Source organism: Tamandua tetradactyla, chromosome 7 (genome assembly GCF_023851605.1).
Source record: "Tamandua tetradactyla isolate mTamTet1 chromosome 7, mTamTet1.pri, whole genome shotgun sequence".
In the NCBI taxonomy this organism is placed as follows: Eukaryota; Metazoa; Chordata; class Mammalia; order Pilosa; family Myrmecophagidae; genus Tamandua; species Tamandua tetradactyla.
The window spans coordinates 149322391-149340149 of record NC_135333.1 but is presented as its reverse complement, the minus strand read 5'-3'; positions in this window follow the sequence as shown (position 1 = coordinate 149340149).

Sequence of the window (17759 nt, the reverse complement as noted above, 5' to 3'; positions counted from 1 at the left end):
TAAGCACCTGCCTATTAAATCAAACATCGTTCATTGCAGCAGGCACACCTCTTAACCAACTGCAGATATAATGAGCAACAGATGAGGTTCACGTACCATTGGCTCATGTCCACAGCAACAGAACTAGGTACCTTCACCTGGCCAAGTTGACAAATGAATCTAACTACCACATGTCCACCCCTTGTCAATTTGGCAGCTACACACATCACCTTAAATAATCTTAAGGTGCAAGAAACTCTGTTCTGTCTATGGACCTATGAATCTCAAAACAAGTTATCTGGTACCAATATGCAAAGGAGGACATTCACAGGATGCAGGTTTTCATTTCCATAGGGAGAAATTGGAAAGAACACAGGGGTCACAAGACCCAAACAGTTCAGAAAATCTGCAGAGCAAAGACCATTGGATTTCAAAGTCTGAAAGTCATTTATCCTTCAGCTTTAGAAAGTGGCAGTCCCACCCTTTCCAAGAGCCTATGCAATGGCCCAACTCTTTCCAAATCAACCTTGGGGAACATTGAGGAGACCACCTTTTTCTCACCTCCACTCTCTCCAGGCATCAGGGCCACTCCTGGGTTCTCTGCCATTTCCAGGGCACACGCTCAACCCCTCCATGTGGTAGCAGCCAGGCTCTCCCCAGTCCCCCAAGGAGAGTGCTGTACCTTCTCCAAGGCCTGAGGCTGCACAACTCTTCCACTGCAATGAGCTGGGAAACTCATCCTTGCCCTTCAAGGTAAACTCACCTTCTCCATGTATATGATTGGGCTCACTCTCCTGGCTGAGGTTTCTTGGCTTCAGACCCGAGCTTCCATAATTCTCTCTGCAGACTCCAATTTGTCACTTTTTGTCCCCCTTTGTCCAGATTGGCAGTTCTCTTTACACCAACAGTCTCTTCAAGTACTCCAGGACTTCTCCATCATTCTCTTCACAGGTCCTCCAAAATCTTCCCTTTAGCCATCAAAAAAACTGTTCCAATATATCTGGTATTTGCCAACCACCGCAGCACCCCACTCTCCGGTACCAAAATCAGTTCTAGTTTGCTAGCTGCCAGAATGCAACACACCAGAGATGGATTGGCTTTTAATAAAAGGGAATTTATTTCATTAGTTCTTCAGAGGAAAGGCAGCTAACTTTCAGCTGAGGTTCTTTTTTACGTGGGAAGGCACAGGATGGTCTCTGCTGGCCTTCTCTCCAGGCCTCTGGGTTCCAACAACTTTCCCTGGGGTGATTTCTTTCTGTACCTCCAAAGGCCTGGGCTGAGCTGCGAGTGCTGAGTTGAGGTATGCTGAGCTGCTTTGGCTGTGCTACATTGTGCTCTTTCATTTAAGCAACAGCCAATTAAATCAAACATCATTCATTACAGCAGGCACGCCTCTTAGCTGACTGCAAATGTAATGAGCAACAGATGAAGTTCACATACCGGTGGCTCATGTCCACAGTAACAGAACTAGGCACCTTCACCTGGCCAAGTTCTAACTACCACAGTATGTGTGTGTGTGTTTGGAGCAAACATCTTTATTCTATTGGTAAAGAGGACTCAGTGGACAAATAATCATCTTTTAATTGATTATAACTTCCTCCTTGAAAGAATTTTTTTCTGCCAAACTATAAGCCAATTGGTCCATCATATTTGCTCTGCAGCTTACTCTCTCTATAGTCCTCAAAAGATACTCCACAGACTTCTTTGTTGTAAAAGGACCTAGAAATTTATAACCCGTAAGGACATATCTTATAATGAGGTGTCCTTTTGCATACTCACCAGAGCTAATACCACTCAAGCCACAAGGAGACCTACTTTCAATAAAAAGGAACTGGTTGTAAATTTGAAAGCTGTTTTTGCCTTTAAGAAAGACACTTTCTCTATGAGAGAAGTACGTATGCTTCTATGGCATAACAGTCTCAGTACTGTTTGAGCAATGATAAAAATAAGTATGATTTTGTAATTGACATTTCCCAAAAGAAGGGGATAAATTAATAAACTAATTTGAAGAAAAAGAATTTCCATGTCAACTTCAATTGGTAATTCCAAAATCACAAGAAGGCAAACCACGAAATTACTTACGATCCTTTTTTTTATATTGTATATTCATTGAACTTATAATTCTGGAACAGTGGCATATGTGCTGAGAAAGTGATTCAGTAATATGAAAATGAGAATTTCTGGTTTCAGTTATAAGAATTTATTTAAATTCTAGCATTATCAAGGCTTTTGTTTTGAAGACCTTTAGCAAAGCAAATCCATCAGTTCTGAAGTCAGATTCCTATATGCTCATTTTGAATGAAGAAGATCCTTGAAATTGCTCTTCTCACAAACTCATGAACCTATAAATGATTATAGGAAAGCAGATACATATTTGCCATCTTCATAAACATACCATTGTTTCCAGATGACTTTAATATTTGAGTACCTCCATGTCATAAACTTAACATGTTCCTCCTCCTGCTTACATATTTTTGCTAATGGCACCACCATTCTTTCAATCACCCAGGCTACATGTTAATTTATTCTAGATGCCTTTCTTTCCCCCTCCATGTTCAATTATCAGATCCTGTAGAGTCTATCTTTTATTTCCTTTGGCATGTAACTATCTCATTTCAATTTCACATACCCATCTAATTAAAGCAGCCTATTAAATGGATTTTCATTTGCAAAAATTTTCTACTTTAAGCCAACCTACCTAGTTTAATGTTACTTTAGCACAATGTCATTTAAGTTACTCTTGTGCTTAAAATTCTTCAAGCCCTCTCCATTTTGTAATAATAAAACTCAACATTTGAAGATTCCTTATGATTTGTATCCTACTTATTCTTCCTTCTTGATTTCCTACTCCCTGCTCAGCATTTCCACATTTCCCTTTCTGCACACCTTCCTCCACAAACTTTCTTACTCGGAATGTCCTTATCTCCTAGCTCTGCCATTCTATTAGTTCTTCAAGGCCAGTTTCAAAGATAATCTTTCACACAGAAAAGCAATTAATTTCCAAGTACATTTCAAACAAAGAGTTATACAACAGAATTCAAAGTCCACCATGGACTACAGTTCCGGGATTTTTCATTTTTTCTTCTAGCTTGCTACAAGACACTGGAGACCAAAAGATATATCAATATATTGACTCAGTAGTTGTATTCACGTGTTATCTCTTATCTTCTCTATTATACCCATCCTTCTCTTTTGTGAAGAATAACGTATATACAAAAAAGCAAAATTTCAAAGTATACCACAACAACTACTTGTACAATAGTTTTCAGAGTTCGGCATGGGTTACAATTCTACAACTTTAGGTTTTTATTTCTAGCCACTCTAAAGTACTGGAGACCAAAAGAGATATCAATATACTGATTCAGCACTCATACTGAAAATCTGACCTTCTCTATACAACCCCAGCATCACCTTTGATCCTTCTCTAACTCTCCAGGGGTACTTGGGCCATGACCATTTGAACATTTTCATATTGGAAGGGGCAGTCAGCAACATGGGATAGGGGGATGGAACTAGTTGATGCTCTGGAAAGGCTGAATCTCTGCATTTCAGGACCCATCTGAGTGATGGAGCCTGGGGAGCACAGCCTGGAGGAGACAGCTCCTTTTTGATACAAAGTAGAGCTGTGGAAGGGCAAGGAATAAATCTGAATGCAAACAGTCCTAAGACCAGCCCAATATTTAAGTTCCTTGATTCTCACCACTTTTAAAAGAAACACTATTATTATCTCTTACAAATGAAGGGATCAAGATACAAAGAAGTTAAGAACTTGCCCAGGTAATCACCCATAGAGCCAAAATGCCAACTTAGTTCCATATACAGAGCCTATACCTCTAAGCATCACAATGTCCTGGGACTCAGCAAATGCTTAAAATGTTTACTTATTGTGCGCTTCCTAAGTAGATTCTGGAGATACAAATATGAACAAAAGACTGAAGTTAGAACTCAACTAATATTACAGCAGCAGAAAAAAAACACTTCAGTTATTCTGCAATAAGTGTTGACCACATGTGGTGGTTAGGTTCAGGTGTCAACTTGGCCAGGTGAAGGTACCTAGTTCTATTACTGTGGACTTGAGCCAATGGCATGTGAATTTCATCTGTTGCTGATTACATCTGCAGTCGGCTAAGAGGCCTGCCTGCTGCAATGAATGATGTTTGATTTAATTGGCTGGAAGCTTAAACGAGAGAGGTCAATGTACTACAGCAAAAGCAGCTCAGCATACCTCATTTCAGCACTCGTAGCTCAGCCCAGGTCTTTGGAGATGTAGAAAGGAATCGCCCCAGGGAAAGTTGTTGGAACCCAGAGGCCTGGAAAGAAGGCTGGCAGAGATTGCCCTATGCCTTCCCATGTAAGAGAGAACTCAGTTGAAAGCTGCCTTTCCTCTGAAGAACTATACATTTTTAACTAAATAAATTCCCTTTTATTAAATGCCAATCCATCTTTGGTGTGCTGCATTCCAGCAGCTAGAAAACTAGAACAGAACTCAACGAATATTACAGCAGCAGGGGAAAAATACTTCATTTATTCTACAATAACTGTGGGCCCTCCATGATTTTGATTTGTGTTCTAATTAATAACACATTCATAAATTGAGTCTTCATGCTGCATTTAGACATAAAGTTCAACTCTTCATTCCATATAAGGAAAATTGCCAGGTAAGTAGTGGCAGCTGCTGAGGAGCATATTTTCTCACTCAAAATTAAGCATTTATTCATATGTATATAAAGAAAAAAAACATTATTTCATTTACCGTCTATAGAATGCAAGTATCTGTGACTTCCAATAAAGAGCACTTAGGAAAGCGAAGAAAGTCCATCTTGTTCAACCCAAATTCTGATTCCTATCTCTTTGCAATAAAAATGGAGAAGAAAGAACACCAAAAAGGAAAAGGACAGAGAGAAAGTTAGGCAAGCTTGTTTGAGCTGGATAATGTTTATAAAGAAAAATGTCAAATAGAATGGGATCTTATTACTGCACAATCCACCATTATATGGAAACAGTCGTATCACGTGCTCCTAAAGTTAAAGGAAATACAAATACATGAATGTTGCAAGCCTGTTATGGCATTGCTAACCTATGGTGTACTGACTCAAGCCACAGTTATAAAAAGGTCCACAATATAACTAATCTTAAAAATAACTGAATATGTAGATAGAAATAGGGCAGAGTTTGGGCAATTGATTCTTGAGATGTACAGAATGTTAAATATGATTGCAAAGATTTGGAAATGGACAGCACGATATTGTGTGATGGTAGCACAGTATTGTAAATTGTGCCAGTTTGAAAGGATGTATGTACCCTGGAAAAGCAGTTTTAATTCTAATCCCATTTTGTAAAGGCAGCCATTTCTTCTAATCCCTATTCAGTACTGTATGTTTGAACCTGCAATTAGATCATCTCCCTGGAGATGTGACTCAATCAAGAATGGTAGTTAAGCTGGATTAGGTGGAGATGTGTTTCCACCCATTTGGGTGGAAATGGGTGGGTCTTGATTACTTTACTGGAATCCTATAAAAGAGGAAACATTTTGGAGAATGCAAGAGATTTCTGAGAGAGCAGAGAATGACATAGCTATGAGAAGCAGAGAGTCTACTAGTCAGTGACCTTTGGAGATAAAGAAGGAAAATGCCCCCCCCCCCCCGTGGAGCTTCATGAAACAGGAGAGAAAGGAGAGAAAGCTAGCAGATGATGCCATGTTTGCTATGTAACTTTCCAGATGATAGAGAAACCCTGACCATGTTCACCATGTGCCCTTCCACTTGAGAGAGAAACCCTGAACTTCATTGGCCTTCTTGAACCAAGGTATCTTTCCCTGGATGCCTTAGATTGGACATTTCTACAGATTTGTTTTAATTGGGACTTTTTCTCAGTCTTAGAACTGTAAACTAGCAACTTAATAAATTATCCTTTTATAAAAGCCATTCCATTTTTGGTATATTGCATTCCAGCAGCTACCAAACTAGAACATAAGTGTAATTAACAAAGCTGAGTAAGAGTATGGCTGAAAGAGGAAAATGAAGGTTGTGTAAGAAGGATAAAAACTGGGACTACATAACTTAGAAAAAGTTAACAACTTTTCTAAGTTGGTTAATTGTGCAAATATAAGAAAGTTTTTACATGAACCAGAACAAATATATGTTGAGGTGTTAATAATGGGATGGTGTTTTGGTTTGCTAATGCTGCTGGAATGCAATATACCAGAAATGGATTGGCTGTTACAAAGGGGATTTATTAAGTTATAAATTACAATTCTAAGGCCATGAAAATTGTGCAAATATAAGAAAGTTTTTACATGAACCATGAGCTGTTGGTTAATTGTGCAAATATAAGAAAGTTTTTACATGAACCAGAACAAATATATGTCGAGGTGTTAATAATGGGATGGTGTTTTGGTTTGCTAATGCTGCTGGAATGCAATATACCAGAAATGGATTGGCTGTTACAAAGGGGATTTATTAAGTTATAAATTACAATTCTAAGGCCATGAAAATGTCCAAATGAAGGCATCAACAAGAGGATATTTTCATTCAAGAAAGACCAATCATGTCCAGGCTTCCTCTGTCACATGGAAAGGCACATGGAGGTCCCCGTCGGTGGACCTCGGGGCTGGGACGCGAGGTTCGTTCCTGCTGATGCCAGTGATGTGAGACCCTCTGCATTTGAAAACCGCTGTTCTGCTGAGGAAAGGGGTGGCTGACACCATTGCAACCTGAGTGACATTCTAAGGCATGAAGATCCAAAGCATCATGTGGGAACTGGCTTATGGAGTGAGGGTAAATGGGTTCCTGGACCATCTTTATTTTCTCTTTTCAAATGGAGCTGGACCACACTGCAGGATGCCAAGTGATACTGGCCCCCATCTGACCTCACCCCTGCCTCCTGCCTGCCTGGGACCCATAGAAGAATTTCTTGCCCTGGCTCCTAATGGCTTCTCTCAATCATCTGTAGGGGCGTTACTTCTCCAGTAGCAACATGTTTCTTAAAGTTTCTGAGAACTGTTGGGGGACCCATGAAAGGAGAATGGGGAAGGACCGAAACTAAGCGTGATCTGAACAAACATCCCTATGAATGTCTCCAGCAGCCCATGTGCCTGTATCCATAGAAACCTCACTGCTCGCATGGAATACCTCCACATTCTGCACATCAGCCCGACCCCAGAAAGAAAAATGGAGAACATCCTTCTGTGTTGTAGGGCAGTGAAGTGTAAGACAAAGGAAGAATGCAGAAACCTGAGGCTTTGTGGAAATCTATGTATGTCAGAATTATGGTCCTCTGTAGCGTGTACATGGTGATTCTGTTGGACAAGCATCAGAGGTGGTCCAAGCACCTTCACAGCACAACTATCTCCCTGAGACCCTCCCCAGAGAAAAGGGCCACCCAGACCATCCTGCTGCTGTTACCCTGGAGTATTTGCATGGACAACCCATACAAGTGTGGGGTCCTTGTGATTGGCCGGTATCCTGAGGGGCACTGTCTCTGCCATTGCCATTGAATATGCCCACTCATCCTGCACCTGCAACAACTCTGGACCCTTACCAGAAGTCCTGGCTTGCCTCTCCAGCATGCTAAACACAATATTAACTTAACTGAGAAGATTAATTGTGGGAAATTATTGAATGCATAAATTAAACAGTCAATGAATTCATCAATATTTCATTTTCTTCAGTACAAGACAGCTGCATTACTTAGCCGCTGTGAATCTCTTCCCTGTTCTTAAAATGGTGCCTGACAAAGCAGACAGCCATCACCACTAGTTAAACTTTGTGTCTGCTGTGTGTGTGGATGTGGAAACCGTACCTAATGGTTCACTACTGTGCTTCCCTTCCAAGCTTCTCATTTAGTGACACCAGGTTTGACCTGGCTCTGGGTGTGGAATAAGGAGGGTGTTCGAGTTTGGAAGACCAAGGTCTCAGCCCAGTGCATGTCGTGGTCAACCTTGTGACCAGTCTCCCATGTTTCTGCTGTTGGAAGGGAAGTCCAAAGCACTGTATGGTTCTCCAGAATGTCCCAGCTGCCCTGCAGAGCTGCCAGCCTACTCTGAGGGCCTGAGTTCCAAAGGATGAGCAATTGAAGAAACTTCAGAGATGATTCTGAGATGGAGGTCCTGTAGAAAAGGATTTGGGAAGTGCAGACCCAGAGCAGCACATGTGAGGAGCCGGATTACATATCCAGAACCAAAGGTATCAGAGGCGTGAACTTCATTAGGTGAGCAGGCATGTGGACAGGGAAACTGCAGTGTGATTCCAAGTTCCAGAAATCCAGATGACAGTGTTTCCATTGGAGAACTTGCTCCCAGTTCAGGACTCCCAGACCTCTGACTGCCAAGAAGAATGGAGCTCTTACTTCACTGGATCACAGCACCTAACTGAGGAGATCACCACCACATACCTGGGTACCCTCAAAGGCTGATGCAGAACAAAGACCCAACCTGGCATGTGCTATCTGGAAAAAGGCCCCTCAGCACGCTCAAGAGCAGATGAGGGAGGTTGTATAGGATAAATTCTAGGCAGCCATGGGAGCTTCAAATAATGTAGATTCCCAAAGAGCAGTTTTCCATATTCTCCTCAATCCTCCTTTGTCTGACTGTCATTATTAATCATCTTTCATGCCTTTCTTCCTCTCAACAACAAAAGAAGTCTGCCTAGGGAAAACTTTCTGAAGTCCATGCCCTTTACACCTCCTTCCCAGGCATATGCCTGTTACTCCTCGGCTCCCACCAAACCCAGGTTACACAGGGCCAAGGCCAGCTCCCTGAACTCAACCCATCAGGAATTTCTGTTTCAGGACAGGGGATTTTGATTTCCCCAGGAACCTATCATGTAACAACCAGCAATTGCTGGAGAGGGTAAGTAAGGACCCATAAAAGGTGATTAGTAAGGGTATAAGGAGAGACTTCCAGAGGTTTAAAACTTCCAATTCAAAATTGATAAGGAGTTATGCAGACTAAGTTGTCATTCTACTTAGAGCCCTTAACAACAGAAGTAAGGACCCCAGACTGTACAACACAATGAACCGTATTGTAAACTTTGGACTGTTGTTAATTGTATAATAATATTGCTTCATACATTGCAACAAGCCTGCCACACTAATGCAAAATGTTATGATAGGGAAAACTGAGTGTGTGAGGATGGTCTATGGGAAACCTGTATTTTCTGCATGATCAGTACCATTTGGGGGCATCACCAGGCATGAGTCAGGTACCATTTGGGGGCTTTGAAGTCTGGAAAACGTTCCTGTGCACAGGATTCTCACTCAGACTGTACTCAAAGAGAGCCAGAACAAGAGAACAATGACTCACAAAGCTGTTCTAGGGTTGTTGATAATAATAATAATAGACAAAACGTTACTTAATTCCTTGTTACTCTTATTTCACTTGTGGAAAATAAGTCATTTTTTCATAGAATGTTCAGTTGAAGAGCAAACAACACCCAATTTCCAACCCATGACCATGAAGTATTCACGGAATATAACCAACATCTTCATCTCAGCTGTAAAATGAAGGCCTGTGGGTTCATCATGAGGTTATGAACCAGCTGATGTGGCTCTGAAGATCTCAGATTCCATAATGAGAACAATTCAGAAAAATTTATGGATCCCAAACTTCTTCTATTATTAGGTGAAGCTATCCAATGAACCTGAACTTTTTGAATGAAAGAAAACATGTACCTGGAGTGAGAGAGAAGATGTCTCTGGTCTGGCAAGAGCTTAGAGACTCTGGGTTGGGACAATTAACTTCCAGGCTAGCTCACCATGAGAATCTTTCACTGCAGATGTAGACACAGATAACCTCCTGAACACTCTTCATTTTACACCATTGTTTCTGACTACCCTGCGAGATCTTATTTACTCCATTTCTTATCCTTAAAATAAAATCACTGAGGAATTTCCAGGTGCCCAAAGAAATAACACAGGTTCTAGGCAAGCCTCTGTGCCAATACACAATATAATTCCACCGCTCTTTATTATACTTTTCATGTGTCTTTTCTTCATTCTAGAGAGATTAAATCTGCCTGCCCCCATCCTTTCTATATAGGCGGTACAGTTCTCACATCCGCATCTACCTCCAAGGAGATCTACCCTCAACTGCACTTCTCAGGTTTCCAACCTGCTCCCCACTCTACAGGTGAGATGTCCTTGACTGAATAAGTGCCTTCTCCTTCCTCTAGTTAGTTCAATGTTTGTCCAAGAAGATGCGTCAATTTGAAATTTCCCTAGAGTTGAGGAATGGCTCTTGAAGTTGAAAAAGTACTGTTATAACACGCTTCCATCCTACATTCTTACCTCCTTCTGAAATCCCTCCTGTGTGCTTGAACACAGACCACTGTTTCAATTTCAGGATCCAATTCCTGATTCACAGAGTCAATTCCAGGACTCAGAGAGTGATCTGCTTCCAGCAGATTCTCAGGAATCCAAAGAAAGGTTGGAAAATTTGAATCTAAACAGGGCTAGAATGTAGGACTCAAAACATTCTACAATGGGGGAGGGGAGAGGGCAGGTGGGCTTGAAGTGGGGGAGGGGAGACTGACTGAAGGTCTCCTATAGGTGGACAAAATGTGGGTGTTCCCTTCAAAGAATAATTTGCTATCACAATTGGCATGTACCTCGTTAGAGCATTTTGTGAATTTTTTCCCTCAGATACAGAGCACAAGATTTATCCCAAGACATTTATGTAAACCTAGTTTGGTGCCTGTCAACAGACTCTGCTCTGCAATTGTAGTGGTAGGTTTGCCACTTTGGGCACAGTATCATTTTCTGAATCAAATTTAAAACATAGAATGTGAAAAATGTATTGCATGTGTATCTATGAAGACAAGGTAACAACTTTGGAATTCAGGATTTTCTGAACAGATTCAGCATGTTAGACTGCTATCTGCATGTCATCCTTGTTCCTCATAAATAAAAGCAAATACAATAAAAAAAAGAAAGGCACATGGAAACATCTGCTGTCCTTCTCTCCTGGCTTCTGGTTTCAAATGGTTCTCTCAGCATCTACAAACCTCTGTGTCTAAGCTTTCCTCAAAATGTTTACCTGTTAGAGGACTCTAATAAGATGATTAAGACCTACCTTGAATGGACGTGTCCTTTTAATTCTAAAAGAATCTCATGGGGGAAGATTTATTGTTTTGGTGGAAACTTTCTATTAGATTATTTCCACAGAGATGTGATACTGCCCATTCAAGGTGGGTTTTGATTAGTTTACTGGAGTCCTTAAATGACCTCAGGGAGAAACAGAGAGTTCAGAACTGACACTGAGAGCAGAGAGACACAGACATTTGGAGATGCAGAAGCAAAGCTCCCTAGCAGAAGTCAGAAGGACTCACAAGAGCTGAGAGGGCCATTTTGAAACCAACCCAGGAGGGCCTGCCTAGGTAACAGAGGAACCCAGATGCAGCCTTTCTTCCAAGAAGGTATCTCCTGTTAATGCCCAGATCTCAGAGAGGGTGGAGCACATTCCCAGAAGGCTGGGTGTAGCCTGGCAACCACCCCATTGTTCTGAAAGTGTTTAGCATGTGCCCCAGAGATGGTAGACAGCCCAGGTGCTGCCCTGAGCCCTGGAGAGTGTGGAGCTGAGAAAAAAGTGGCCTCCCCAGTGTTTCCCAATGTTGCAACCCTCATTCCAGTGTTTGGAGAGAACAGGGCCACTCATGGCCACTGTATAAGCCATTAGAGAGTCTGCAGCCCTCTCAACCTCAAAAGATAAATAGCTCTTGGACTTTGAAATCTAATGGAGTTTGTCCTGCAGATTTTCATAACTGTTTGGGTTCAGTGACTCATTTTCCTTTCAATTTCTTCCTATGGAAATGAAAATGTTTATCCTATGACTATCCCTTTTTGTATCTGGCAACAGATAACCTATTCTGAGTTTCACATGTCCACAGCCAGAGAAGAATTTTGCCTTAGGACAGACGATGCCTGTAAGTGACTTTGTTGAGATTTTTTGCTGTTTTTTAGTTGCATTAGTATTGTTACTGAAGTGGTTTAAGGGTTTGTGACATTGTGATGGAATGAATGGATTTTGTGTATTGAAAGAATGTCTTTTTGGGATCCAAAGGGTGGAATGTGCTGGTTTGAAACTGTTAAGTAGACCAAAAAAGTCATGTTCTTTTAACCGTAATCCAGGCTTGTGAGGACAGATTTAATGTTTGAGTGGGATCTTTTGATTAGATTATTTCTATGGAGAAGTGGCACTGCCCATTCAAGGTGAGTCTTGACCGGTTTACTGGAGTCCTTTAAAAAGCTCACAAAGAGAGAGCTCAGAACTGATAGAGAGCAGAAAGAGACAGACATTTGGAGATGCAGAAGGAAAGTCCCCCAACAGAAGCTAGAAATATTCACAGAAGCTGAGAGAGCCATTTTGAAACCAAGCTAAGAGGTTCAGCAGACATCACCATGTGCCTTCCCATGTGACAGAGGAACCCAGATGCTGGCTTTCCTCTGAGAAGGTATCCTCTTGTTGGTGCCTTAATTTGGACATTTTTCATGACCTTAGAACTATAAACTTGCAACTTCATAAATCTTTGTAGAAGCCAACCCATTTCTTTTACATTGCATTCTGGCAGCTTTAGCAAACTGAAACAGGTGGGGTCACATCTCCATGGAAACAACCTAGTAAAAATGTCCCCCCCATTTCAGCAGTCAGAAGAGAAACTTTCATCTCTACTTCAGCCAGGCAGCCTCTCCTGTGGAATTAATCAAACACCTTCATTGTTGTTGCCAGTTCATGACGCGCTTTATGGAATTTGAACTTGTGCACCTCACAGTTACATGAGACACTTGTATAAAATCTCATATTTACAGATAACTCCTGTTGGTTCTGTTCCCATGGAGAAGTCTGACCAATACAGGTGGTATATGGGGAAAAAAATACAATTAATGCAAATTAAGGCTTATACTTAACAGCAACACTGAAATATTCTTTCATTAATTATAACAAAGACAGTATACCAAACCTAAATGCCAATAATAGGGGGTTAGCAGGGAGGAGATACGGTACTTTTTTCTTTCGTTTTGGAAGAAATGGTAATTTCTCATATAGATTGTGGTGGTAAATATGTAAGTATATGATTATACCAGGAGCCAATGATTGTACACTTAGGATGGATTGTATGGTATTTGAATAAACCTGTTTAAAAAAAAAAATCAGAATGTGACTATTTCTTTTCCCCTCTATTCTTCTCCACCAAGCCTATATCTTTGCTGTTGTTTAAGTGCCATGGAAAGGTAGAGTGGGAGTATAAATACAGCTTCCTTCTATGAATCAGTGCTTTTTAAAGAGAAAAAAGTAAATGATTAAAACATCATGTTCGGAACTTCTATGATTACAAAAATATATTGACTTCATTGTTGCATTTTTACAACTATCTGCAAAATTGGCTTTTTAAATTTTTGTTAACTTTTTGTTGCATACTATAACATATATACAAAGCAAAGAAATAAACAAGAAATAGTTTTAAAGCTCTCTTCAACAAGTAGTTACAGGACAGATCCCAGAGTTGGTCATGTGCTACCATATGGTACTCTCATATATTTCCTTTTAACTGCTCCAGAATATAGGTGGCTAGAGGGCTTAAATATTTTTCATCATCACAGTCAACTTTTTTCCTTCTTTTTTTGTGAAAAATAACATATATACAAAAATGCTATAAAATTTCAAATCACAGCACCACAATTAGTTGTTGAACATTTTGGGATTTTACTTCTAGCTGCTCTAAAATACTGGAGACTAAAAGAGATATCAATTTAATGAGTTGAGTCATATTAATCTGTTAAATCCTATCTTCTCTGTATAACTCCACCATCATCTTTGATCTTTCCATCCCTCTCTTTGGGGATATTTGGAGGATGCCATACTAAATTTTTGATACTGGAAGTGTCTGTCACTAATATGGGGTAGGGAGATGGAACTATCTGATGTTCTGGAGAGACTGGGCTAGGTTTCAGGTTTATATGGACCAGGGACCCATCTGGAGGTTTCAGGTTTCTGGAAAGTTACTCTGGTGCATGGAACCATTGTGGAACCTTATATATTGCCCTAGGTGTTCTTTAGGATTGGCTGGAATGGTCCTGGTTGGTTGTTGGCAGGTTTTGATAGGTAGCAAGGTCTACCTGAAGCTTACATAATAGCAACCTCCAGAGTAGCCTCTCAATTCTATTTGAGCTCTCTCTGCCACTGATATTTTATTAATTACACTTCTTTTACCCCTTTTGGTAAGGAAGGAATTGTTGATCCCATGGTGCCAGGTCTGGATTCATCCCTGGGAGTCATCTGTCATGTTGCCAGGGAGACTTTCACCCCTGGATGGCATGTCCCATGTAGTGGGGAAGGCAATGATTTCACTTGCAGAGTAGGGCTTAGAGAGACTGAGGCCTGAGCAACAAAAGAGGTCCTCCAGAAGTAACTCTTAGGCATGCCTATGGTTAGACTAAGCTTCTCTGCTAACTACATAAGCATCACAAGAGTAAGCCTCATGATCGAGGACATAGCCTATTGATTTGGGTGTCACCAAAATTTGACACAGTATCAGGGATTCCCTGGTGGTAAGGTTTAATAGTTCCATATGCTTTCTCCCATCCCTCAGGGGACTTTGCCAGTACTTTTTAATTATCTGCTTAATATGCTTTAGGATGTATCCAGGCATTACAATAATCTATACAGGATTAAAGAACCTCTTTCTTATTCTGTGCTCCCTGTGTTTCAATTGTTCAAATGAGCTATAAAGATAGGTTGAATTAGATTATGCACTACAGAAAATTTCAGTTCCAGACCAAATAAACTTTTTCTTCCATTGGTCTCAAAGAGTGTGTGTGGTTCTAAAATATAGACGCTGTCTTCCTTACTCCTATGTTCTGAATTACTTTACCCCCAATCCGTTTGGCTTTGTTTTTATCTCTAAATATCAGGTTATATATATATATATATAAACAGCCTCTCAAAATCCAGAAATAATAATCACCACTCTGGACTTAATGTGTCTGTTCTAAAAGCTTGCAATCTAGGCCCCTATTTTCTAATAAGTATTTTCTAAAGGTGACCATACCCATTCTTGTTCTTTTGTTTCTGGCTTATTTTGTCTCATCAAATGTCCCATAAGTTCATTCACATCGTTGCATGCCTCCCAAATCTGTTCCTTTTTGTAGCAGCACAGCCCTTGTTCATAAGTATACACCAGCATTTGCCAATCTACTTCTCTGTCAGTGCATCCTTCAGTCACCTGTATTCATCGGGCATCATGTAGAGGGCCCCAAATCCACGGTCCATCAATATTCTTTATGCTGGTCACAAAAGTGAAATCATACAGTATCTATCCCTATGTGTCTGGCTAATTTCACTCAGCACTATGTCCTCAAGGCTCATCCATCTTGTCATGTGCTTCAGGATGTCATTTTGTCTTACTGCTGCATAATATTACATCATATGTATATACCACATTTTGTTGATCCATTCGTCTGTTGATGGGCATTTGGTTTGTTTCCATCTTTTAGCAATTGTGAATAATGTTGCTATAAACATCTGTGTGCAAATATCTGCTAGTGTCATTGCTTTCAGCTCTTCTGGGTATATACCAAGTAGTGCTAGTGCTGGGTCATAGGGCAACTTGATATTTAGTTTCCTAAGGAACTGCCAAACAGCCTTCCATAGTGGTTGCACCATTATACATTCCCACCAGCAGTGCATAAGTATCCCAGTTTCTCTACATCCTTTCCCACATCTATAGTTTCCTATTTGTTTAATAGCAGCCATTCTTATAGGTATAAGGTAGTTCTCATTGTAGTCTTGATTTGCATGTCTCTTCATTTCCCAATGAAAATGAGCATCTCTTCGTGCTTTTGAGCCATTTTCATTTGCTCTTCAGAAAAATGCCTATTCATATTGTGTTAGTTAGTGTTCTCTAGAGAAACAGAATAAACAGGAAACACTCGTAAATATAAAATTTTTAAAAGGTTCTCCCATAACCAGAGAATGCAGAGTCCAAAATCTGCAGGGCAAGCTGTGAAGTTGACAATTCTGATGGAGGGTCTGGATGAACTCCACAGGAGAGGCTCACTGGCTGAAGCAGGAAGAGAGCCTGTCTCTTCTGAATCCTCCTTAAAAGGCTTTCACTGATTAAATTAAGCATCATTCATTGCAAAAGACACTTCCCTTGGCCGATTACAAATGGAATCAGCTGAAGATGCAGCTGATGTGATCATGATTTAATTCTATGAAATGTCATCATCACAACAGACTGGCCAGCACTTGCCCAACCAGACAAACAGGTGCCACCACTTGGCCAAGTTGACACAGGAACCTGACCATGACAGGTTCCATGACATACCTTTAGTCCAGTTTACAATTGAGTTGTTTATTCTTTTGTGTTGAGTTGTATGATTTCTTTGTATATACAGGAAATCAAACCTTTGTCTGATATGTGATTTCCAAATATTTTCTCCCATTGGCTGCCTCTTCACCTTTTTGGCAAAGTCTTTCGAGGTACAGAAGCATTTGCTTTTTGAGGGGTTCCCATTTATTTATATTTTCTTTTGTTGCTTGTGCTTTGGGTGTAAAGTTTAGGAACGTATCTCCTATTACGAGGTCTTGAAGGTATTTTCCTACATTTTTTTCTAGAAGATTTATGGTGCTAGTTCTTATATTTAGGTGTATGATCCATTTTGAGTTAATTAAAGTTAATTAATTTTGAGTTAACTTTTGTGTAGGGTGTAAGATAGGGGTCTTCTTTTATTCTTTTGGCTATTGATAGTCAGTTCTTCCATGCCCAATTTTTGAAAAGACTATTTTTTCTCAGTTCAAAGGATTTGGGGAACTTGTCAGAAATCAGCTGACCATAGACTTGGTGGTCATTTCTGCACTCTCAATTTAATTCCATTAGTCAATGCTTCTAACTTTGTGCCTGTACCACGCTGTTTTGCCCACTGTGGCTTTATAATAAGTTTTTAAGTCAAGGAGTGTTAATCCTCCCACTTCATTCTTCTTTTTTAGGATGCTTCCAGCTATTCAGGGTCTCTTTCCCTTCCAGATGAATTTGGCAATTAGCTTTTCCAAATCTTCAAAGTAGGTTGCTGGAATATGTTGATGGGTAATATGTTGAATCTGTAGATCAATTTGGGGAGACTTGACATTGTAATTATATTTAGCCTTCCTATCCATGAGCAGGGAATGTCTTTCCACCTATTTAGAACTCCTTTAATTTCTTTTAACAATGTTATATAGTTTTCTATGTTCAAGTCTTTTACATCCCTAGTTAAGCTCATTCCTAAGTACTTGATTATTTTAGTTGCTATTTTGAATGGATTTTTTTTCTCAACTGATTCCTCAGTTAGGTCATTGCTTGTGTATAGAAATGTTACTGATTTTTGCGCATTAATTTTATATCCTGCCACCTTGCTGAATTTGTTTACTAGCTCAAGTAACTTTGCTGTACATGTCTCAGGATCTTCCAAGTATAGTATCATATCATCTGCAAATAATGAGAGTTTTACTTCTTCCTTTCCAGTTTGGATGCCTTTTATTTCTTTGTCCTGCATCATTGCTCTAGCTAGAACTTCTAGCACAATGTTGAATAATAGTGGTGACAGTGGGCATCCCTGTCCTGTTCCTGATCTTAGGGGGAAAGATTTCAGTCTCTCTCCATTGAGTACAATGCTGGCTATCAATTTTTCATATATTCCCTTTATCATATTGAGGTAGTTACCTTTGATTCCTATCTTTCGGAGTGTTTTTACCAGAAAAGAATGCTGAAATTTGTTGAATGCTTTTTCAGCATCAATTGAGATGATCA